The sequence below is a fragment of the Tachypleus tridentatus genome, chromosome 9, assembly GCF_004210375.1.
Source record: "Tachypleus tridentatus isolate NWPU-2018 chromosome 9, ASM421037v1, whole genome shotgun sequence".
In the NCBI taxonomy this organism is placed as follows: domain Eukaryota; kingdom Metazoa; phylum Arthropoda; class Merostomata; order Xiphosura; family Limulidae; genus Tachypleus; species Tachypleus tridentatus.
The window spans coordinates 92,786,485-92,813,491 of NC_134833.1; the positions used below are offsets into that span (position 1 = coordinate 92,786,485).

A 27,007-nucleotide genomic window follows, 5' to 3' on the forward strand; every position below is an offset into this window, starting at 1 on the left:
TTCTTATTCTTTGATCTTCAACAGTTTAAGTTCAAGTATTTTCACCCAAACAATCACTTTTCTTTCAATCAAAGGTTCTTTTAAATAAGGATGAAATTCTTAAAAAAAAAGAGTACTCAACTGGGTGAAGTAGACCTGTTTTTGGAAAAAAACCTATGTGAAAGCAAATAAATGACAAAGCAACTCAATTAATCCAGGTACTAGTACTGCTTCAAAAAATAAGTTCTGGTGTTCAGTACTAGCAAAATTTTATACATGATTTTAAATTATACAGTGAAAATAATTCAATGTCCAGTCTGTCTAATGATAACAAATCAATTTATTTCCTACTTTAAAATTTCTACAATTTTAACACTTTGTTAATCTCTATGACACATTTATAAATAGCATTCCACTGGAAACCACACTGACTGTACTACATTTAGGTAAAAATAAACTTACAAATACAACTTCACAGCTAGTAAATCTTGTACTGAAAACAAAAATACTCCTTGAATGATTCACATTGTTGATAAGAAACAATTCTCAAATCAACTATGTTTTTTTAATGCTTCACTGAACCCTGTATTTATAATTCACTTTGAAATTTTTAGGAAATTTCACATCAAAATTTGTAGAACTTTCTAGGTTTATTAAATATTTTGTTCCTAACATTACATGGCCTCCAGTTGACATCTAAATTATAGCATAAAAATATGAAATTGGAAGTATATTGGTGTTAGTTAGTAGTTAACAAACGTACATAACGTTTTATAACTATCTTGTGATGAGTAACAATAAGATTAATTTTCAGTGTTCCAATTTTGAATAATCTTAAAGAGAAAGTTCACCACAGTCCAGTGAAATTACTTATAAAAAGCCTGAAGTAATTTTATTTAAGTATACTAGGAAAGACTAATTGGAATATTAGCTACAGTTATACATTAAATAACAGTTGACAAAATGATTAAATAATATATTCATACTGGATACCATATAAAAAAAAACATGCACATAGTTCATTATACAAAAAAAATGTTGAGACTACAAAAGTTTATACTTCATCATCAAAAAAGTAATCTTTGTATCAGCATCATGAGAGAGACATACAAAAATCTTCATAACTTGACATTAAATTGAATATATGCAAAGGAATCCACTTTGATCAAGCTAGATTGTGTTCCATTCCACATCATTAATTGGAGCTACACTATATTCTATGACACTTCTGAGCAATGAACATAAAAATCTAGTTAATTACCATAGTAAAATGTATGATATGAATGTAGATGGATACTTCTTATCCCTTAAACAGTGAAAATGTTGTAGGTAGCAGCATCAATTGATAATGGCTGCCATTTAAGGGTCAGTGAAAGGTACAGGTTGAAAAGACCCTGTATGTTTAACCTAAGGGCAGAATATAAATAAGTTGATAAGCATGTAGAGAAGAAAGTGTCATTCACAAAGACTATCCTTGATGACAATGATTGTATATGGCATAAAATCTAATAAAATTCTTAACTAAATTTCCCAGAACTTCTAGGAGAAAATTCCATCTCTTATTGCAAAAATATCATGATACAACCAATTCAGTCCAGTCCACATCCAAAAGCAACTAAAACGTATAAAAGCTAAATTAAAAGTAAGTTAAGTCAATCAACCTAGGAGAATCAGCAAAAGTTAGTTATCAAAAATATAAAAAGCCTTGACTTTTCCATAAATTTTAATTCTTTAAAATATTTAGATTTATTTTCTTAAAATTTTAATTTTATATGTATAAGGATTAAAATATCTAGATCTGTTACCTTAAATTTAAAATCCATTAGTGATTACGTGTATGACTGCTGGTAAATGTTGCATTTTATTTATTCACTATTGCATTTCTATTCCATTATTCTCATGTAAACTTGTGAATAACATAAAATTGGTGATTTGTACATTATTATCACCAATTGTATAATGCAAGTACTTATATAAATATTATTTATAACTTGGTAATTTTCTCATGATGTACATGGTTACATTAAAATAGCCAGCAATGCTGCTTAGGTTCCAGATTTGAACATTACCTTTGGCTCACAGAAAGTATGGATGAGTATGTCTACGTAGTGTCTTGCAATATGGTGATCCTGAGACCTAGTGAGGAGGTCTATTTTATTATTTTTATATATAAGCCACAGAACCCTGTGAGTGGCACAGATTTTTTTTTTTCTGTTCTGTTGTCAAAAGATATAGTCAAGAAAAACATTAAATATATGGGTGGACTCAAGCATAAAAGGAGAAACTTAATGACTAGGATACAGATGTAGCTGAATCACAATGATGTTTTGAACCAAGCTATGGTGTGAGTTACGTTCAAAGACTATAAAGAGGATTCACTCAGAGAAGTAAGCTACTGATGTAGATTTGCTTTTCCTACACTGGAAAATATATTGCACTATGCTGTCTGCAGATCATGAAGATATCCTCATTGATAAATTTGTAAAGGGTAAAACAATAAGACACAACCCAGGTGTTAGATACATTTACACCTTAATGGAAAGAGTTTAAGTGGCAATTAGATTCAAAATGATAACTTCAGACAGGTTGCAAGAAAAGACAAAGTCTACTGCAGTTGCTCATTCTCATCTAGATAATCATTCTCAAAGGCAAAGATACATCCTAATATCTCAACATTGGATACCACTGAGTGTGGAAACCTTCTACAGTACATGTGACTGATACACTTCTTCAAATGTTGCTCAGAATATAAAACTGAAACAAAATACACAATTCTGTCTAACTGCTCAGCAGTGTGGGAAAGTAAAGGATAACTTAAAGAAAATTAATGGACCCCACATTAAATTTGGCCACTGTTCTAGAAGGGCACAGAAGACAGCTTGAATTAATAGGTTTGGTTGTTATTAAGGGGGTAGGTGTTGCTAGATATATGGTAATAAAAGTGTACTTATATCGTTCCAAGTTCCTAGTTTACAATGTCATGATTGACCAGTGAAAAAGGTTAATATTACATAAACCTTTCTCATGATAAGACAAAGGTAATATTTAGAATGAATGACATAAAAAAGGTAACTATTGTAAAACGATTTATGGTATATTTGGACAAGTTGTTTTGTGGAAACTGTACATAAATTTGAATGAATCAAAATTTCTATATCAGTACAAGAAGGCAGAAAAAATATGATATGCCTTCATATCAAATTACCTCCAGAACAGACTGATAACTTGTAAATTTCTTCTCTTATCTACATGTACTGTCCAATGGTTTTGTGTAATTATCAGTTTTGATGTACTGCTGTTTGTAAATAATGATAAAATCTTTACAGTGGAAAAGGTATACAAGTTTTACAATGTATCTAGTCTGTTTTTTTCAATTAAGAAATTCAGTTTAATTAATATATTTTATTTCATCTTCCCAGTTATCTACAATTATTAACCTTATCCATAAGGTTATTTATGAGCCTGAGAATACCAAAATGTTAGTATATGAGTGCAACTCTTGAATCGTTTTGTATATATTCTGTTCTTTCACAGTTGAATAAAAAAAATAAAAAAGGTGGTGAGGATTTTTAAAGGTATTATTGAGAATTGTGATTGAAATTCTAGCAAAAAAATTACAAAGAATATAATACTGACAGATTATGGTTGGTAATTATTCTTCAATAAAGTTTTAATTTTAAATATTTTTAAAAGAAATTGTCAATATGGCACAATTAATGTAGCAATTAATCAAGATATAAACTTGATCCCTAAATACTGTGTTTAATGTCACTATAATCAAACGTTTTAGAATAGTAAAAATCACAGGCTAGAGTAGATAATCTCTGATTACTGAGTTAGAGAGAATATAAATTTATCTGTTTGGTCAACTAGGCACATGTTAGAATGGGATTACTTTAATTTCTTTCTTTCACCATTTTCTCAAGAAAACAGTTACTTAATTTTGGGTGTGACTAGACAATTCTAATTATTTGGTGCTGTAGTTACCTGTATTTTAAGAAAGTTTTTTTCAGATTGTGTCCCTAGTTAGGTAAACTAAAAAGTAGCTAAAGAAATCAGTTTAAATTAAGATAATTTATTTCAAAAACTGCCAATAAAAAACTTGTATACTTTTATTGAATTCTATTAACTACCAAACTACTTTTTTATTGTCCAGTTTTACTCATACTTAAAAAAAACTTTACAGTATTTATAAAAATGTAAGGCCTAAATATATACACATACATAACATTATGACTAAAAAAATTTACATGTTCTTCACTGAATTTCTTAAATTTCTTTTAAGAGTTAGCAAATCATGAAGTTGATATAGCTTGACATCTTGTCACATGGTTTCGGAACTCTGCTAATTTGGTGAACATGTGACCACAAAACTTGCACGTTAAAGTACTTAAACGATGTGAGAAAAAATGATGAACACGGAGAGAGTCTGATGTCTTGTATGTCTTGTTACAAGTCTGGCAAAGATAGCGAGTCCCCATGGGGGTCTTGATAGCTTGCTTGATCCATTTGTGAACTATAAAGTCCAGGATATAGAAGTCTTAATAATTAAAAAAACACTTCATGAGCCTAATGCTTATTTACACAATACAATGTAAAAGCAATACAAAAAAAATGTACCCAAAAATATAACTACAAAGAAACTCACTGTTCATTTTTTATGTTTATTTTGCAACTTTTGTAGAAATATATCTGCACTGAACAAAACAAAAACACTGTCAACTTTTAAAACTGTACACAAAAGAAATAATATACAGTAATTAAACAAAAGAACTATCAACCTTTTCTATCATAACTTGAAAAAATTAAAAGCTTTCATCTATTTGGTTAAATATATACCTGAAAACATTTAAATTATTATAAATATAGTTAGCTATGAAAACCCTGCAAGCTGTTTTTAAATGAGCATACATACATTTATTACTGATATAAATTTCCTTTACAGTTAATATTTCCAAAATATCTGAGCAAATCTGTATGTTACAATAAAAACAGTATAAAAATTAACATTCTTTGTGCCAGTTTGAACCACTACATACCCAAAAAATGTTCAGATGTCATGATCCAAGAAGTGTTTTTTGCTGAACAATGTAGAACAAATAATATATGCCCATTCTCAGTAACTGTCAAATCATTTTTTCTTATTGCTCTGTTATTTATTATTCATGCAAGCTAAAGTAGGTAAAACACCAACTGCAAGAAGCTGTTAAAATGATACTTGCACAAGAACAAAACATATTCAACATATTATGATGGTAGTTTTTGGAACAAAAATAATAAATGTATTACATTAATACATTAATAAGAATTATTTAACATACTATGGAACACTATTGATAATTTTCTTGTTTATTCTGAGTAATGTTGGGACATAACTGATGCTGGGATTACAGTTACAAAAATTGATGAATTAAAAAACTGAATATTAAATGTACATCTTACTTATTGAGAATAGACTTGTAATTCACAAATACTTTTTGTTATCTACATGTAATATCCAACATTTCTTTCAGTCACTAGTTTAACTTGTTACTGTTTGTAAATAATGATCAGTTTTTTACATTTTATCCACTATTTTTTTTCCTTGAGTATATATTTTAAGTAATGTATCCTCACATCTGGCTTTTCTATTCTCATGCATGTGTGTGTCACCTTTAACAATTTTGTTTATATTTTACAAGCTTTGTCAATTTTAAAAATATGTAGGTGGAGTGAAAAACTGACCATTAAATGTATTTTTACCTATTAAATATCCATACAAGTTATGACACTATATATATATATATATATATATATATATATATATATACAATTCTTTTACTAGCACTAATTCTCTGAAAAGTAGGCAGTGATACAAAAATGTTCATTGGTGGAACCACTAAAAAAATCACATACAAGCTCTCTGTTATTATTCTACATTTACTGAAAAAAATGTTCTTTTATCAGTATAGAATAAGGCACACAGCTTTCATTTGCAGCTGAATTTTCTAAGCTATATCAGGTCACTCATTACTACAATAATTTCTTATCCAACACTAACTAAGGAACACAAATATGTCTTCTCAAGTAAGACTTTCTGGTAAAGCCCTTTCCACATATTTGACAACAGTGCTTTTCTTTGTGTCGATGTTGAAAAAAGTGATGATTTTGTAAGGTATTAGATGTGTTGAACAGCTTGTAACACTCTGGACACTGGAAACGTCGCCCAGCTGAGGTCTCTATCCACATCCTTTTCCATCGATACCGTGGTCCTATGGACAGTAAGCATTCTTAATTGTAAATTAAGAAAAATAACTAATTTAAAATTTAATATTTCTGTAAAAATGATGTACAGCAATCAGTCTGTCATAAAACATTTAAAAAATTTGTCAATATTTCCAGAATTGTTGATTCATGTATGTAGTATTACTAAGTTCTTGAACAACATATAAAAGTAAAAACAGGAAACATCATAAAATTCATCCTTTTTTTGTCATTTGATTCAATACAAACACAATACTGTAACACTGACAATTAACAATCAGAGCTATATGACCGATTCACATATACTGACAAGGAGCATCAAAAAAGTTACCTAAACTAAGAATTACAGTTTTTGTTTTTTTCAGTACAAAGGTTGCATTTCATTACCCTTCCAACACATCATAGTTTTATATACAGATATACATTTTGATTCCAATCACAAAAAACTATGTTTATGATTATAGCATGTTCAGACTGAACACTTTTTTTATACAATTAACTGTGCAGACATCAAAGATTTCAGATTAGGTTTAAAATTTCTAATTTCTAGATAAACCAAGTTATGACCAGAAATAACAAATATGAATCACACAATCAATAACTTACCAACTATCAAGTTCTTCAACTTTTTTATTTTCAGTCCAAACACCATAAGTTTTAGGTAGCATAATTACCTTTACTGTATTTTTGTATTCTACACACAATTGCAAAACTAGAAATAACTATTCAGTCTAAACGACTCTCAATGACCTTTTCCATCTGAAAATGATCCACTACTTATACTACATCAATAATATTTTAATAAAAGTAACTAAAAACAAGAACTGTATGACTTAAGTATGTCATATTATTAACTTTTCTACGACAACTAGTACTCTCTATCTGACCCATGTTTACTCAGTGCTGTCTGAGATAGTCTTCTTTTTCTTGATGTTTATTTACATAGTACAATCAGAGTTAGTATCACTTGATCTCAAATTAATCAACACCATCAGAGCCAAAACCCTTCACATGATTTGTACTTATTTAACACCATCTGAGTTTATGCCCTCCAGTCAGTTTTCTAATTACTCAACATCATTCAAACTAATGTCAGCTATGTGGTTTATACCATCTCTGTTAAACTTAACTGAAGTTAATAATATTAAGTGCATGTCTGTTCAAACTTTTACAAACTATACTATTTGTAATGTTTATTATATCTTACTGTTAAATATTTGTAATTTGTTGGCTGGTTTGTTCAATCATTACATAATATGTGAACTTTATAGAATTGCATATCTGATCTACACATTATAAACTTCTTATTATACAATAATCATTTTATAAAGTTGAAGTTTAGAAAAATCTGTGGGTGGCATTGAACCTTTTTCTTTTGTGTGTGTGTTTCACCTTTGAGGTTTTTGTTTATATTTTACAAGCTTTATCAATTTTAAAAACATTTACTTTGATGCAACTTGGCCAAGTCAACCTTGTGAACCAAAACATAAACTTTAGGCCTAAACATAGCTTAATAATATCTTTCAGTGCATCTTGACCATGCGAGTCTGCTATTAAAACTGGTACATGGTATGTGTACATCTTAACAGATTGTTAGGTTAAAAACTGTCCAACTTAGAAACTACGTGATGATATAATTATTTCTAAATGCTTTACAACAAATACTTTTCAGCTTTCAATCAAATCATTATTCTACTTGAATCCTGAATGTCTAACTTGAAGACTGTTAACTACCTTGGCTTGAAGATTAAAATGTTTCATTTATTTATTTGAGCAACATATGACTTTTGTAGTGAACTTATTCCAGCAATATCTGTGACATAAATAACATACACAAATAACCTGATAATCTTGTATTTTTAATAACATTATAGGTCAACAAACTAATTATATATAGTGTAACTAAAGTACGAAACTTTTCAAAACTAGTATTGGATTAAATTTTCCTAGCAATTTGTGAAGTTAAATAAAAACTTTTAATACTACAGAAATAAATTCTGTAAAAATCTTAAAATTTTCCAATAAATAAATACTTAAGTTTTGAAAAAAAGATAATTGTAAGAGTAAGACAGATTATTTTTACAAACGATGTACTTTCATAATGCATTACAAACAAAAAACAAAAAAAATAAAACATATATAGCATTTCTTGAGTATAATATAAAACACTGATGATGCATATTACCTGTTCAAGTTAATTCAGAATTTTCTTTATAAACTAGTTCACAGTGTGCCCTAAAGTTTACTTACTCACTGACGACAGTTTTTCTTACCATCAGTACAATGGTTACTGTATTAAAACAACGGTGTACTTGAAGAAATCACACAGGTGTCTAACTTAACTATCCCATCTTGAGCAACTTTTATTTTTATACCTGGTAGCCACAGAAATGTTTTCTCATGTTTGATTTTCGACTGAAGATCTTCCCACAGAATTGACAACTGTACTTGCCCTTGTTCTGATGCTGGAAAAAGTGATGATTTTGTAATGTGTTGGATGAGTTAAACAGTTTTTTACAGTCAGGACATTGGAATCTCAGCCCTAGAGGAGTTTGCACTTTCATCATTCTCCATCGATACCTCTGACCTAAAAACATTTTAGAGGATAGATATACTTTAGGGTGATAATATTCTCAAATTTCACCAACTATCACAACAGATAGTTTAGTTTTTACTTTTAAGCAATACATTCAAATTTGCATGAATTAAATACAAATATGGTAATGATGGTTTACACTAGTGATATTTTTTCTTACAGCCTTGATTTACTCTTATCCAGTGATACACAAAAAGTTACAAGTATTTACATACAACAACTGTAGGTCAAGAATATACACTCATTTTAATGTACAATTTCATTAACCCACAGTTTTTACAAACAAAAAATACAATTAACACAACATGCTGACTTCATTTTATAAAATAAAGCATAAAGAAACAAAACCTACAAAATATTTAGATTTTTAACAAAGAGTAATGAAGTAAAACAAGTGCAAAAAACTAAATCACTAACTATAACTTATGGAAAATATTCAGGTATCAAATTATTACCATAAATTAGCTTATCAAATCAAGGGACTGAATAAACAGAGTAAATCTTTATGCCTGCAATTTGTACAAAGACTACATTTAGAAATCCTTAAAAAATTCCTATATGTAGAAAACACGTGTATAATTGGTTAGCCATTAGGAGTTACAACATACATATGTTCAGATATGAGTGAACAAAGCAATGTATTGTTAACTCACTCAGAATTTGGAGTATATTAAACGAACTAACTTATCTTAAAAGAAATACACAGGAATAACAGGTACTTACCGATATGAGTGTATTACTAACTCCCATGTAGTTCAGATTATGTCAGTATAACAACCTAATACAATTTACACCAAGGACACAGGAGTGAACAGTACTTACATACATACATACATACATTACTAACTCACATACAGTTCAAATTATGTTAACTGAATTATCCAATTTAGCCTACACTAAAAACAAATAATGTACTGTAGGAGTCATGGAGTTGTAGTACATAAATGTAAAATCCTAGTCCTTTTCATATGGGTTTACTGTGTTACAGGAGATCAATGTGATGTCAACATGTTTGAGCTATGGAACAAATTATTAAAGTAATTATATTACATGCCAGTAATGCTTTAAGAAATCAATACCATAAAAAGTTTTGAATATATATATAGTCATTTAGCCTTCATGAAATTAATGTTATAATGCAAACTTTTAAAGATACAGCAAGTCATCCCATTTCCAAAAAAACAAGAGAGATTGGAAAAGTTCCAAAGACATTTTCCTTTTGTAAAATAATACACTAGGTTCTAATGCTACAGAAATTAAATTCTACAAGAAGTTTATAAATTTTTTAATCAATATACTAAAAACTTAAGTCTCAAAAGAGAAGACAAGTTTAAAAACAAGAGATTATTTATACAAAAGATGTACTTTCAAATACCCTAACATCTTGTTTTTATATTTTCATATTCAGTAATCACAAAACAAACAATGGCCAGATGAAATTTTGTAATAGTGAGTTTATTATAAACCTTGTCTTGTACATAATAATATTAACAATGTATTTCCACAATTATATAACTATATACCCAAAAATAGTATTAGAATTATATAATCAAAAAGTTTACCCATTCCTTCCAAAATGTCTGAAAGGTACTACATGTAAAACTGAAGAACACAACCTTACTCTAAACCAGCAGTCTGGGGTATCAAGATATCTTTACTAAGCCGTCAGCAATCTACAACCATTTGATTTCTTTGTTTCATGCTATATAGATATTCCTGTCTCTATGCCAACTTCTTGTACTTGATGTGACAGAACCTTATATACACATTGCACATATGTTATTGTGTTAAGCTTGTAATAAAGTTTTCTTTCTTACTCATCCAAACTTCTAAATCTTAATGCCAGACAATTTCAGGGTTTCAGTGAACTCTTCTACTAAATCACTTACATGTCTGTACATTTAAAATGAACTAATGTTAACATATGGTACTCAAGAATCACTTCAGATTTTACTGACTAAATTGCATTTCAGAATGATGTTACTGAAGATGCTGATAAAGTGTTTATTAAAGCATAAGCAAAATGGCACAACTTATTTAATATCAAATTCAACACTATTCAGCTTAATAAGGGAAATGAAGAGAGGAAATTATTCTCAGATCAGTTTAACCATTAGAGTGATCAAGATACAGATATGTGAAACCAAATTATCCTGTTTCTTTTGTGATGAAATATTAACTTCAGTGTGTTTTGATGAAGGCTCAATTCTCAAAAGTATGACAGTTTGCATGTGCGATGTCAAACTTTAAGACGAACAAATTGCAATTTTATATTTAAAAACACTAAAAATGACACCATCACAAAGATCACATTTTGTAAACTAAACTGTTTGATAAAATACATGCTTAATTAGTTTTGCTCATCTTTTTAAAGTTCTTTAAATTTTTGGACTTATTAACTTCAAACCTGATTTTCTATAAAGAAATGTACTACATGTTATTTTGAATAACTCCAGAATGTGGTATGAACCAAAACTGTGCTTTGGATTCAACAGACAACAGAAAGTGTTAATGATGCTGGTTTACCTTGTTTTCTCTGTGCCTGTAGATAAGTACTATGCATAAACATATATTCTGGAGTTTATTTGGTTATAGCATCTTAAAATCTCAAGATTTTACCAATATAATGATGATAAAATGTTTTAAAAATTTCATGCAATTTAAAAAAAGTATATTTAACAGCTGCTTTGACAACAACCAAAAGGATATATTTATTTCATAGTTTCTACGGCATAGGATACATGTACGTAAAATTAACAAAATATTAATACACGGTCACAATGTTCTATAAACATGACAACCATTTAGAATAAATCAGCTTACCTTTTCTGAATGTGGTAAATACAATCTAACATGTCACATTTAATGCTTTTATCATAAAATGCACAATTATTATGTCCCTGCAATGCTAATATATAATTTTAGATTTAAAGTAAATCATTGAGCAGAGATTTACTGTGATATTTATTCTTTCTGAATTCAGTGTAGAATTTTTAATGATTCAATAAGTTAATACAACAGAAGTGTCCTCTGATAGTTAATTCTTGTGAAATCTAATTAATGTACAGTCTTTAAATGCTAGGCAAGTTGTTAAGACAAAAGGAGTATCATGGTGTTTAATCCTTGTGAAACCAATACAAATTTAAACATAAAGCAGGTCATTAAAACAAAAATTTAACCTCTGTGATATCAAACTAATGTAAATTGCACACATATAGAAAATCATTAAAACAAATGTGTTTTGAAATGTTTAATCTTTGTGAAATTAATACATAGTTTTAAATGTACAGCAAGTCATATAAATGGAAGTGCAGTTATAATTAACCCATGTAAAATAATTTATGTCTTTTAAAAATTACAGCAAGTCATGAAAACAGAAGTATTCTGTGATGTTTATCCTTTATGAAATAATGTAATTTACAATTTCAAAATCAATATTTATAATTTTACTCTTATTTCAGCTGTTTTCAAAATATTTTAAAATGATAGCTAAAAATTATGTTTATTCACATACATTAAAAGTGTTATTCATAGAACAATACATTAAGTAATATTTGTTGTTTTAAAAACGTTATAAACTTAAAAGACTGGGAAACACCACCATAAGACCATATTCCAAAGTTTCCTTTGATAACAAAATTTTAAAAAATAAAAAAAAATAAATTATTAAATGTTAAATTGGATAACTTATTCATACAGCACATGTTAGAAGACTGAGTGTATTTGAATATTAAAATAAGCAAGTTATGTGGCAACCACAGCTGATACAAAGTTGCGATGTAATTACGTGTATCTGAAGTACATTTTCACATCGCTTGCATTTTTTAAAGTAGTTTTGATACCAGCAAAAATTGATTGCTTATATATAAAAGCCCTTTCTAGAGCAAAATATGCATACACTTAGATCACAAAGATTACAGATTAAGAATTTCTGAGAAGTTGCCCTTGTAATTAATGGAATTAGAAAACAAACAAATATGGATAAGGTTGGGACACCAGGACTATCTAGAATGACAATGCAGTAAGTTGTAATTCAACAATGGCAAACAATGGGTGGTAATTTATAACATTTAAGAATCCACAAAACACAAAGGACAGAGACAAAATCCATTGATGTAACCCAGGAAACAAAAGAAACATAATACAAAAATCTTTTCCTCAAATGTAACAAAAGTTGGGTGTACAGAACATATCTGTTAAACTGTTATACATCTCAAGCACCTGAAGAATTAAATGGGTGTTAATGCTATTCCATATGAAGACATATCTGTGGACTTTTATGATGCAGTGCCAATGGATTTCTGTATAATCAAATTATTGAAATTGGTGCAAGGAAACCATCCCACACTAGAAAGATCATGAAAAGCAGTAGGGTGTAGGTATGTGCTTTGAACATGACAGTGTTATGATGGAACCTTTTGTAATGGAAACTATGCTATAGGGCTACTGTTAAGATACACGACTGTCAGACAGAGTATGACCAGATGTGACAACACATGCAAACATTAGGCTCTAAAATAGCTTTAACATATAAAAAAACTCAACCTCTGTAACTAGAATCACAAGATCTATTTTAAGTCCTCATCATCATATAAACATGGGTTAGAAAATTAATCTGACAAAATTAAAGCTGAGAAAAAAAAAGCAAAGATGTTATGCTTATTTGTAAGGTATAAACTTTTACTGTGGAAATTCATGTGTGTTTAACACACTGATTACATATTTCAGACCTAACATGATTAAAGAAATAAATCATCCAAATTTCAAGTTCATAAAGTTAATCTTTTTACATATGAATTAAAGAGTGAAAATACATTAAAGTTCTGTAAACATCACAACATTTAGACCATAAACACTTTATAAACACATGTATATACAAGTTTTCATGTGTCTCTTCAACTCAAAAAGTTTTCTGAAAGCTTTCTGACATCCAGCACATTTATGTTTTCTCACAGCTCTGTGCATATAATACAAGTGGACCCTCAGGGAGTTAGTGTTACGAAAGAAGTTTCCACACAGACTACACACATTGTCTGTTAGTTGTTGTGTGATTTTCCCACTTGATGTCCCCCTCCACTCTTCATGGAGAGAATGGAAGGCATAACCTGTGGAGGAATTGGTGTTTTCAGTAAAAAGTAGATTATTTATTTAGGCATGTAATGTGATTTAATATTGTTCACTTTTCAACACATCATTTGTGTGTGTATGTATATATATTTATATATCACTAACAACAACATATATTTCAATATTAAAACACTTGATATAAATTTTAATAAAAGTTATTTACAAGAAAAATTATAGCTTAAATATAGCATAAACTGGTGGGATTAACGTACACAGCATACAAATTTAAATTTAAAACAAGCAAATTTTAAAAATCAAAAAAATATATCACTAACAATCAGACTGGTGAACTTGTAGTTCTTGAAATTTAAAAACTATGAGTCAATTTCTAGTGCAAATACAGTGATAAAGAAGTTTTAATAGAATTTCAACCAAAACATTTGATACTTTTGATTTCATCTACCAGATCTGAGAAGAACAAACTGTTGAAATTACAAAATCTGACTTGTGTTTTCATGTTGTTGCTCAACTTAGAAATTTACAAATAAGTTTATGTCTCTTTAAATCAAAGGATTTCTTGAAAGCTCTCTGGCAACCCCCACAAACATGTTTTTTCAAAGCTTTGTGCATGTAGTTGCGATGAACCCTCAGAGAGTTCTTGGTTCGGAAAAAGTTGCCACACAAGTTACACAAGAGTTCTCCTGCTTCAGCTGGTAATCCACAGCTGCCTTTACTTGTCCATTCTTTATCATGTAGCTGAACAATGAAAGCTGTGGAGAAAATACCAGTTAATGGTTAGTTCAGTTTTTGGTTCCTCTGCTAACAATTGACCAATTTTCAACAGAAGATTATAACATTTTATAAATAACTAATCCAGGCTTTTTTTGTGTATATGTGTATGTGTGCACAACAGTTAAGTGGTAATCACATGCCTTTCCCAATTACAGTCTTTTATGTTTGAGCAATTGAGTATCATACACATAAATGACTTAGTTTACTTGAGGAAACACATGATTTTAGTATTTTTCTTTTAACACAGATTTTAATAAGATTACTTTTAAATGCTGAAAACACAATATCTACTTGGATATTCATAACACAGTGAATAAATGTAACTGACAATGAAAGAACATTAAATTTTAGTAACAATAAATACTAATATATTTATTTTCAAACTTTAAATAAGAATATAACAGTAAAATGTCTAAGATTTTTAAGACTTTTTCTTTGAAAAAATACATGTATATTAAATAATAGACCAAGCATTACATAGAGAAAGAAAAACCTGTTTTAAAATTTTTGAAGTGTTTCATTCATCCTTGTAACTTTTTAAAGTCTCAGCACAACATACATAAAGTTAAATTTGCCTGTTTTCTCAGTTAACTGTATTTTGATCTGTTACTTGAACAAATTCTTATATACTTTTAAATATTACTTTAAGCCTTTTATCTTCTTCTTCCAAAGCCAATATTTGTGTGTATACTCTCTGCCAGCTAAAGCACGCTTCTAATTAGTCTGATATACAAAGATAACAAGGATCCTTTCAAAATCTTTGCTTTTATGACTCATGCATTCAATCATATATATGTAGTTAAAAAGATTCCTTGGGAACCTCTGCATTTATAATTAAATTCTTCAGTCTTGTGCATGTAGCTGACAAAGTTCCTTATGAAAACTCTGGTTCTAGAACTCACTTCTTCAGTCATGTGCACGTAATTAATAAAGTTTCATGAGCCACCCTATAAATCAGTAACATCAAAGAGAGAACCGAGACTGTACATTTCTGTTTAACCTCCATAAGCTAGGCAGATGAGGTAGTCTGTAAAGAAAGGGTTTAAACTAAGGCTGAAACTGTTTAACAGAAGCTGCTAGAATAAAAGAATAATTTTTCAGAGTGTCATTTAATTTTTGAGGATAACATAATCATGGTTAGCATTTAATGTTTAATTTAATTCAGTTAACCAGTTAAACCATTTATTTTAAAATGTAATATGGTGTTTAGTTTAAGTTAGTTTTAAGGAAACTTAGAACAAATAAGCCCACACAATTTTTTAGTATTTGGTTGGAAAAAATGGTTTTGCCAATTTACACTTCAGCTAATTTCTGAAGTCTATATGATTTATCCCACAACTTTCTAGGAAAATTGTCTGAAATACAGGATGGTCTATTTAATACAATTTCTTAAGAATACTTATTGATGAAAAATATGCTACTTTAGTCTACTAAACACAATTTTATTCTCTTTGTTTTGTATGAGCTTATTCTGTGTAAATGTTCCATGTAGCTAAGAAAACTGAAAACCAGCATGTATACAAGCATTTATGTTGGACACTTAACAAGTTGAACTTAATAAAGTAACCAAAGATAATAGTTTGGCAATGTTTTATGATAAATGTATCCTCTACTTAATCTTTGAATAGTAATGTTATAAACATTTCACCATAAATCAAAACATACAATTTTTGTTGATCTAAGAAAACACAATAATAATTCTACAAATTAAAAACTATTACGTAATATACTATAAAGTATATAATACAATAAATACTATTTACAAAGCAACGTCATATAAAAATGCTGCAAAACAATCAATACTGATAAACCAGTTTAGCATATAACAACAAATGGGATATTGCATCACATTCAATTCAAATATAGCACATAAAACTATATATCAACTAACTATGGTAATTTCTTGATGAACTTAATTAAAGTTTCAATTAATGATAAAGACACCTCAATCCAAATATATGCAAATATACAAAACAAGCTCATGATCATTTCTCAATGTTATGTGCAATGTCTAATGGACATTCTTAAATTATGTATCACACCTACCAACTAGTAACAAAATAATGCTCTGTCTGGACATAAATATGATATTTCACATAAAGCAAAGAACAAAATGCATTTGAAGAGTATACTTTTTATTCATACAATGATGCCATTGTTAACATGTGAAACTCAGTTATGATGTATGATTATTAAACATAAGTAAGCTGTGTACACAATGTTCACATATGAAACACAATTATGATGCAATGTGCCATTAATAATTATTAAGATGTGTGTAATGTTGACTTATGAAATGATCATAATGCAGTGTCTCATTAAACATTAGTAAACTGTGTATATGGTTAATATATACAACACAATTACAATGCAAATGTATCATTAAACATCAATAAAATGTGTACAAACCTGTGCATTGTAAAACTTCCTGTAGAAGTATTCAATGCTTATAGTTCAAGGCAGGACGTGTTTTAGCTTTTAATACTGTCAAGTTACATGTACATCTATAATGACTTTTTAAATTCTTCTTAGAAGTTATGAAATTCTTTGGAACTTCATTACAGATTTAACATTTTAATAAATTATTATACTGTTTAAGTATTTGGCCACAGGTATATTCTAAGTGCAAGAAAATAACAAGTTTTCTAAACTGATAATATGTTTCAATGCTTTGTATGCACTCTTAGAAATTTTTTTACAACAATTTCTTGTTTTAACAGTGTTTGAGTAAAACCTTATATGAGTATCCAGTTGCTCATACTTAGATCATTATCCATTTGATTATTTTATGGGGCCTTACAAAACATGACTATCTTACCTGCTACATGATATTACAACAAAGTTCAGTACAGAAAGGATAATGACTAAAATGTTTTGAATTAAAGAGGAACCATAATACACAAGAACAGAATTCATATACCAAACTCTGACAATGAACTGACTACAGACGTTGCAGTCAAGATTCTGATAATGTTGAAATTTGGATGTATGCAAATGCAAATCTACTCAATGTTTTAAGTAAGATGCATCATAAATTTTCATTTTTACTTACTTTTTACAATAAATAAAAATGAAAGATTAGCAAGTGAGCAATAAGTGTTTTTAAACAAATCTTGTAAGAAAAGTAAAACAAAATATTATTATTTTAAATAGTGACAAGAAAATCAGGAATACATTCTATACTACAGAAAACAAATCAGTGTCATTCTCAGTATAGTTAAAACATGCACAGTATTTCTGATACACAAAATAGTTATTACTGATAATGCCATTGTGTGTTCACTAAATAAATACTCTAATAGTATTCCAGTTAAAATAGTTATTCTAACACTTATTAGCAGTGCTAATGGTAATAAGTAATTGAAATTAAAATATAATGGGTTTTTTATCTATTATTAATAAATTAATTATTTATTAAAAGAATATACCTTATTTGACAAGAAAGATTACTGATAAAAGTATCCAATTTTAACCACTGTCATGTTGTTTTTGTTATACAGAACATCAAATTTTCATTGGCATGGTTTATAGGTACAAAACAATAAACTTTCGTAATTAAGACAGATTACAGTGTAGGGATACCACCTTGTCTCTTCTTTAAATACAGACCAACAAATCTTCATCCTTATGATGCACATGTGGACAAATTTTACTTTCTGTAGCTAAGACAGACTGCAGTTTCTGAACCAAGTTGTCCAAAAATCTTACAGCTGTTTCCAATATTAGTAAGTTACATGTTTTAAGTTATTCATATGACACATACCTTAAGAATGAGTTAAAGGCACAAGATCTACACATGAATCTTTCCCCTTTAGAACACCCTAAGACTAGTGTAACACCATGCCAGTAGTTTTTAACATATAACTGAATATACATGTAAAAAATAGAAGAATAAAATCCTATAAGTAAACACATTTAGCACTATTTGTTAGCTTGACAACAGACACTAGTTTAAAAGTGTTTTTTGTTTAGGTGTTGTATTCCATATGTTTATTCTTTAACGTGCAATAACCTCTATATTCATTACAAAAACTTATGATCAACTACACAACGATTTGTACAACAAGTGTGTAGACTCTGTACTCAGATGTACAACAAAATTCTAGTTTAATGAAAACTTTGAAGTAAAAAACACGTTAAGGACATAAATTAACCTACAAATAGGTGGACACGTTAGAGAAAAAGTATAATTTGTAAATAAGTGTCTTATAACATAGCCTAAGTTATTTAGCATTATCACAGAAAGGAATCAGAATACAAAACCGTAAATACCACTTATCATTTAAGTATACAGTACTGTGTTAAAGTGTTAGGACAAGAGAAAATTTCGTCATTCTCTCTATTTTATGTTGCTAAGTCTTCCATGCCATTATAGAATGTAAATTTCAACACTACAGTAATACTTCACTAATCATTGTTGACGACTGAATGAACCAAGGTGAAAATATTAATCATGTGCTTGTACCAAGGACATATCATAAGAGTTCTGTTGAATGAGCATACTGGCCAAATTTAGGGTTTGAAATAACTGTCGCAGTACCACATGCAGTGTCTTAATTATATAGAAAGAAGATAGTGTATGGTAGTGGTATATGCTAGAAGAAATCAATTTAATATCACTCTGCAAATAAACTTTGGTAAAAACAGTATTTAACACTATATATTTTATTTTACTGTTACACCATGACCCAAAAAAGAGTAGAGAATTGTCATTACAACGGAAAGTTTACATAAAAGCTTTAAGTGATGCTGGATGAACTCTCCAACAAATTGCTGCAGACTTGAAATGCTCACCAAATGTTGTCAAGTACACCCTAGACTGTGAGGCTAATACAGGTAAATTTGAAAATATGAAAGTAAGAGGCAGAACACTTAATCTCTATAATAATGATGTTAAGTATTTTCATTTATGTAACCTTCAGTACAGAAGTAAGACTGTCACTGATCTCAAGCATGACACAAACAACCATGCATCAAATGGCAGAAAAGTGTCCAGAAGATTCAATGAGAATGAAATATTTGGTTGTATAGCAGTTAAAAAGCCTTTACTTTGATCTCCACATATTACTTAAAAGTACAAAAACTGGAATCTTGATCACTGGAAAAGTGTTATGGACAGGCAAGTCCAAATCTCAAATATTTGGATCAATATGTAAGTTGAACATCTGACAGAAGAAAAATACCTACCTCAATATATAGGACCTACCAAGAAGCATGGTTTGGCAGTGTTTTTCTGCCAAGGTAACAGGAGATATTTGCAAAATAGAAGGAATAATGGAACCAGTACAAGTACCATCAGATACTGATCCATCATGGTATATCCAGTGGTTTGCATATTAATGGTAAAAGATTCTACTACTAAGATAACAACCTCAAACACTTGTCCAACCTATACAGAAACTATTTAGTTAAGGAAAAAACTGCTGGAGTCATTTAAATAATGCAATGACCCTGGCAGAGCACTGATTTCAACACAAATGAGCAGATATGGGATAAATAAAAAAACTTGACAAGTCAAATGTTACTTCCAAAGAAACTTATGGGAGTATATTAGTCATTTGGAGTAAAATCCCAAAGGACACTTTGATTAAATATGTTGCAACAATGCCTGTAAGACTGTCTGCAATTATTATAGCAAAAGTGGACATGCAAAATATTAACAGTTTGCTGAACTCAAGCATTTCTGTTGTACTACATATGAAGATTAATATCTTAATATTTCACCTGTGATTTACCTTCCATTGTTCTTTGAAAGTAGTCTCAAATCTAGTTTTGACTTTGTCCTAACAATTTTGCACAGTACAATATGTAAACAGACGAGTTTCATGTTAGCTTTTGAAGGAAATAAGTACATGTATATACATATATTTGTATACATCTTTATATCTAAATTTCAACCATGTTTTAATGAAACACCAACACATGTATGATACAAAACACTATCGATATGATTGAAGGAATTCTTTAAAAGTAATCTCATGCAAATTAAATATCACTTGAGCCACAAATTTAAGTAAAATTTGACATTAGCTTGCAACTTTTCCAATGTCTCTTCAATTCAAAGACTCTTTTAAAGGCTTTCTGACACCCAAAACACTTGTGCTTTTTCGTAGCTCTGTGCATGTAATGACGATGAACCCTCAAAGAATTCACAGTACGGAAGCAGTTACCACACAAGTTACAAAGGTAGTCTGTTTCTGGAACAGAAAATCCAGCACTTGATACAAAACTCCAATCATCATCAGGTCTCTGGATAGCACAACCTAGGAAGTAATTTATTTTACATCAGATTATTTACACATCAGTTGTGATGAGTAAATAACAGTGTTGTTTATTAAGCATTTTAAATCACTCTGTGTATATACAGTAGTCAATACATAAAAAAACTTATTAATTCTATAGAAAACTCAACAGGTAACACTCACCAAAAGCCATACATACTGATGCATTTCTTTGAATTCTCAATTTAAATGATTTTTAGGGAAAAGAAAAAACATTATAGTTTTCAATTTTTACTCTATGACACAACTATTCAAACAGTAGAAGGTGCAGAAAAGTGTTGACATCTGGATTCATGTCTCTGTAGGTGTTCTTTCCGCTTGAAAGTTTTTGCACATATAGTACAAATGTAAGACACATTTCTATGCATGAAGTAATAATGGTTTCTCAAACAACTTGTTGTCTTAAACACTTTAAAACAAAGAGGGCATTGGTACCAAACACCTCGGCTGGTAGCTATGGCCATTTTCTTCCAATTTATTCTTCCTAAAATAAAAACTTTGTAAGATGGACTGAAAAGACTTTTTACCATCAACGTATATTTATACAAATTATATACATTTAGCTTCATTTAAAGTTCACATTTTTGTTTAAATAATGCCAGAATACACATTCTATCACTGACTATGGTAACATTCACAATATAAACAACACATTGTTCACGCTTCAAACATTTCATGATCAAACATCCTCTTCATCATAGCATTTCATGATGTACCTTGCTTTAAGTGACATAAGAATTTTCATGTAGACATTAATAAAATACACAAAGTGATTATTATTAGGAATTTATGTCCAAAAGTAAGCTATATATGCAAATATGAATGAAAGTAGCCAAACAAGAGGGAATTCTCAATAGCCATGACACTTGAAATTCTTTTAGGTGGGATTACAATAAATATATCTATGAAACCTTGGGTGTGATCAATTACATCAATAGAATGGTTTTGACCTCTTGAGTCCAAAACTGTAATTAGGTCCCAAATTGGTCAAGAAATGACAGAGTAACAAGCTAAAAGTCTGTACATGAGAAAAAAGCCAACAAAAAAAAAAACAAACTCAGATCCATTCTCTGAACTGCTGTGCTGTGGGTAAAAATAAAAAAAATGAAGATAATTCTGTATACAAAACTGGCTAGATATACTTAATCTGATAATTCGACACACCAGAAAACAAAAACCTACAATGATTAACTTGCATTGAATCATCAGTGGGGTACTTTCATAGTCAACATTTTTTCCCATAATCCTGCACAATTTATGTGAAAAATGGGTTTATTTTTTTACACCAATGTCCTGAATATACATTGAAATTCATTCACATTAATAATTAAAATTAGCAGCCATGTACATACATACAGCCCATTATCATTCTTCCTGAATCATTCTCTCTTGGTACAGTGGTCAGTGGTAAGTCTATGGATTTACAATGCTAAAATCAGGGGTTTGATTCCCCTTGATGGACTCAGCAGATAGCCCGATGTAGATTTGCTATAAGAAAACACACACTTTTCCTAAATCAAGCATCTTATTAAACTACATTTCAAATTATAATAAAAACCTATTTTCCACATATATAAAAACAACACAGCTGCACACTGGTTTTGTAAAGAAATATTCAACATATTTTATGTTTTGAGAAATAGATTCATAGCAGAGCAACCTACTTCTCTCTCATTCCATCTCCTCTAAGTTTATCTATACTTCTTCCCAAGTAGTCTCCAATTAGATTCATAGTAGACATGTGCAACATACTTCTCTTATTCCCCCTCCCCGAAGTTTATCCATATTTCTTGCTGACTAAATATTTTCCACTTAGTAGCATATACCAAGAAACTTATCTATTGTTTAAATGAGGACTAATGAAAAGACTGATTTTTACAATCCTCAAAAAATACAAAGGTGTTAATAAGATGAAAACCAGATATGATATAGCTAGGATAACTCCCCCTTTTGTTTTTTGCCAAAGTTTTCAGTTCTTTAGTGTTTTTTATCTAGCATTATACTCTAACTTTATGCAAGGTCATAACTTGTATACATTTAAAATCATTAATCTGCCCTCAAGTATTTAAATGTAATATGATTACCATACTTTATTAAGAAGTTCATATAAAAAACCCAACTATATAGATTTCAAGTATAGTTATTTAAATGCATTTATTGATAAACAAAAAAATAGTATGGCAAATACTTTGTACTAAAAGTCAGAACCTCCAAAAAACTAAATCCTACAATTATTAGTCTGAAATGGATGGTCATTTTATTTCCCCTAAATGTTAACAATATCCATGGTAATGTACATGAACTATAATACTGCAAGAATTAGAAGTCTTTGAATCACCTGTTGCAAACCTTTACTTACTTTTCATCTTTAATCATTTTGATTTTTTGGTGGTCTAAACGTCATCATATTTTTCACTATTGAAATTGGTATATTTAGGTTGAATTTACTACCAATCTGTGATTAATAGTAAAATGTACATAAAATACGTTTTTTTTCTAACTGTGAAATAACCAGTGGTCTCTACATTTATATCTCTTTTAAGGTACATAAAAGTGTACCTAAAGTTTTATATCTAGGATAATAGATAAAAATGTAGTATCTTAAAGTAGTGTAAAAAAGTAATCCTAATATTTTTGTACTTTTGCTACACTATATAAACGTGTATCTAATATAATATCTTATATTTAGATTCAATCAATCTCAAATTATAAGAAATAAATTTTCTGAGGATTTGCTATAAAGCGTATCCAACGGACCAAATCAGAATGTTGTCTTTTATCTTGAGAATGACTTCAATGTTTTAACTCTTATACATTTCTGTAATTTTTACAGTAGCTTTTAATGATCTTACACAAGTACTATATGCATACCACACATACATTTTCATAAAATCTCAGGCTATTTTGTCATACATCGTGCTATATGTACCATGCAATTTTCATAACTACTGTGTCATGGTAATGCATTAGCACATCTTTACCCTCTTGCTGATGCTTCATGAACCGATTCAGATTTATGTACATTTCAGAAATGCAATGAGAGTACCAGAGATAGGTAGAATCAAAATAGGAATAAGGCAAATTATAATGTCCATCCAATATACAAACATACTGATCTGGTAGAAGATCTAAGAATAAACAAGCATAATCATAACTGGAATCTTTTGGATTTACCTGATGATGTGACCCTTGAGAAATTAAATTTTCCACTCTCCACATTCTGTTTTTAATCAATGCTTTTGATTTAAAAAAAAAAACTGTAGGTGCTTTTAACCACAAATCAATGTGAAATAAAAATATAAAATGATTAGAGTTCCAATATTTCACTTTCTATTTCTGACAACTGTTGGTTCCATTAGCTACTATTCTGTAAGTGAAAGTCAAGAGATGTTTCAGAGTCATTTGTTAACTTAACCCACTGAATGTGATAATGTTCCTCAACCCACATGAACAACAACCAAACCAACTCTCAGCTATGAAAGTAGTACAAAGAATGTAACCATTGGAATGAAATTTTATTATACTAAATAATTTATTTCAACAATGTCAAAGTGGTAGCATATATATTTTATTCGCTGACCTATATTGATTGTTGCAATCATGAAAGATCAGTGCCAAAACATTTGCTCAATCTTAACAAAAAAAAAACTAATGAAAAGCTTTCTCATCACTTTCTGAAAATGCATTATTTCATGAGACACTACATAAATATCACACTTGAAACTCAGGTTAGGCTAACATAAAAGAAGAGTTAAAAGTACATTTGAGAAATCTTGTTTCTGTCATTACAAGATATAATTTATATTTAGTTATATATTACTCTTAGCATTTAGTTAACATATTCTTGACCCATAAACAAATAGTTTACACACTCACAAAAAAACACTTTACAATTTCTATTTTATTACTGTGTTTTCTTTAAGATGATGTTAGGCATTTACAAAACCTTCTGCATCAAACTGCTCACAGGACCTTTAACTCTCTTACCTTTCATTCATAAGCCTTTTTTGAAATGAAATTTTAAATTTTCACCCATAACTTCAGTATTTGTATCCATTATGTTGTATTTATACAGCATAATGACACACAAGTACTCAATTTGAGAATATATAATTATCTGTCTTAATAACTGGCACTTTTCCTGATGTAACAGATAACTGGGTGTTTTACCTCTCCCAGACTTACATTATTTTGTGTGTAAAAATAGAAGGTTGATCAAGCTGTATTATGGCACAATACACAGTTTCCTATTTAACTTGACCTGATATTTACTTTTTGCACATGCAACCTATAGCAACATTGCAATTAACAATGCCAAGAAAGTTTGATTTAAAGTTTTAAATGGCTTGTAACAGTAGTATTGAATTTTTTTTTCTCTCTCTATAAGTTTATATATACACATATATAAAACATATAATTCTACACACACACATACTTTTATATAGATTAAATTTAAGCCATAATAGGTGTAATATGATCAGTACTTGAAATGGGGTGAGATGGCATCTCATCTTTTCAGGAGGTCCTAAAACCATTCCATCACTTCTTAATACATAGTAAACTTCTCAGAAATTAAAAGTTCAATTGATGATGAAATTAATATTTATGGCAGAAAGATACTGGAAAAGAAAATAATTTTATTTTGTTTAAAATGTCATGCATATTATAATTCATAACACTATTCATCTTTATATACTGTCATATATATTGTGTTATATTTATATATTTATATTTTATTTTACTGCCTTTGACCTGTGTCTAGCTAATAATCCTGCCACAAGTTAAAAATCACTTTATAAACATGTAGCTCCCATTACCATAATGAATTACACACTGCACAAGCCATTCTAAGTACACCTATTGAAAAATCATTTTTATTCTATTATCCTATTTAATCTAAAGTTTTTAATTTTGAAATCTTAATTACTTTTATAATAAATATATCCATGAAAAACAAGAAATATAGTAATTGGTTTCAAATATTTTACAAACCACTTCTCTTCTCTTTTCCTTACTTCAAGCACTAAATATCATCTAAGACAAATATTTGTGCTAATAATAAACAGTGGCACCAAATGTCTATTTAGCACTCATCAATGGTTACAACAAAGAAATATTTATTTTTTATATCATTTATTTATGGGTAAGCAGTTACACATCTCATACAACCATACTTTTATCTACATACTTTACACAATTCACAATTTTCTTCTTACTCAACATGTCTGACCATTCAGAAAACACTAAATAAAACATCTGTATATAGCTAACAGTGCCAAAATAGTATTTGATGCATTAAATTACTATTCTAGACAAAAATATAACAATTTAAAGAAATGTATTATAAGGATATCACTTAAAAATAGTTTGAGATGTTTAGTCTATTACATGAGAGATATAAAAGTCTTCATTTTTAGCTTCACAAGTTCTAGGTTGCCAAGTTCCAACTCTAAGTCACATATTTCACAAGATATCTTACCATATGAAGCATACTACTTAAAAATTAATGCAAATATCAAGGTTGAGATTCACTAGATAAAATTCTTCAGTCACACACACACACACATATATATAAATTATTATATGAATTTGCTTGTCTCAAGGGTGCTGCACTTTGAAATAAAATCTAAAACCTTGTAATATCACAGAACAATTACACAAGACTCAAACATAAAATTAATCATGATGTTAAAATTGAGAACAAATGTTTAAGATATATATAATCTAAATGAATTAATGTTTATTAGAGTGACCAACAAGCTTTCTTCTTCACAACAATAATCTAGTTTTACTGCAACCTTTATAAACCTAAATTAAAGGTTTATTACTGACTCCTGATTAAAGCAAGCTACCTACATAGATCATAACTAAAAAAAATTAATGCAGTAACAAACATAGCTCATTTAATATACTGTACTTATAATGATTAAAATGCATTCATTCATCAGTTCAGCATGATCTCAATAACAAGCTTAGGAGATTTACACTAGTGCTCAATCCACTGACTGAGCTAGCAATGCAAAATAATCCTTATAATAAAAATAAAAAA

The 27,007-nt window shown here is 29.2% G+C and overlaps 1 long non-coding RNA gene across 1 annotated transcript in view; it reads right to left on the minus strand.

Moving 5' to 3' along the window:
- The window catches only part of LOC143225763 (uncharacterized), a 48,362-nt gene that overhangs the window by 3,120 nt on the left and 18,235 nt on the right, over positions 1-27,007 (minus strand). The window contains exon 3 of the long non-coding RNA XR_013014061.1: positions 1-27,007. This exon is cut by the window's right edge and continues 6,711 nt beyond it. This is a non-coding gene — a long non-coding RNA (uncharacterized LOC143225763).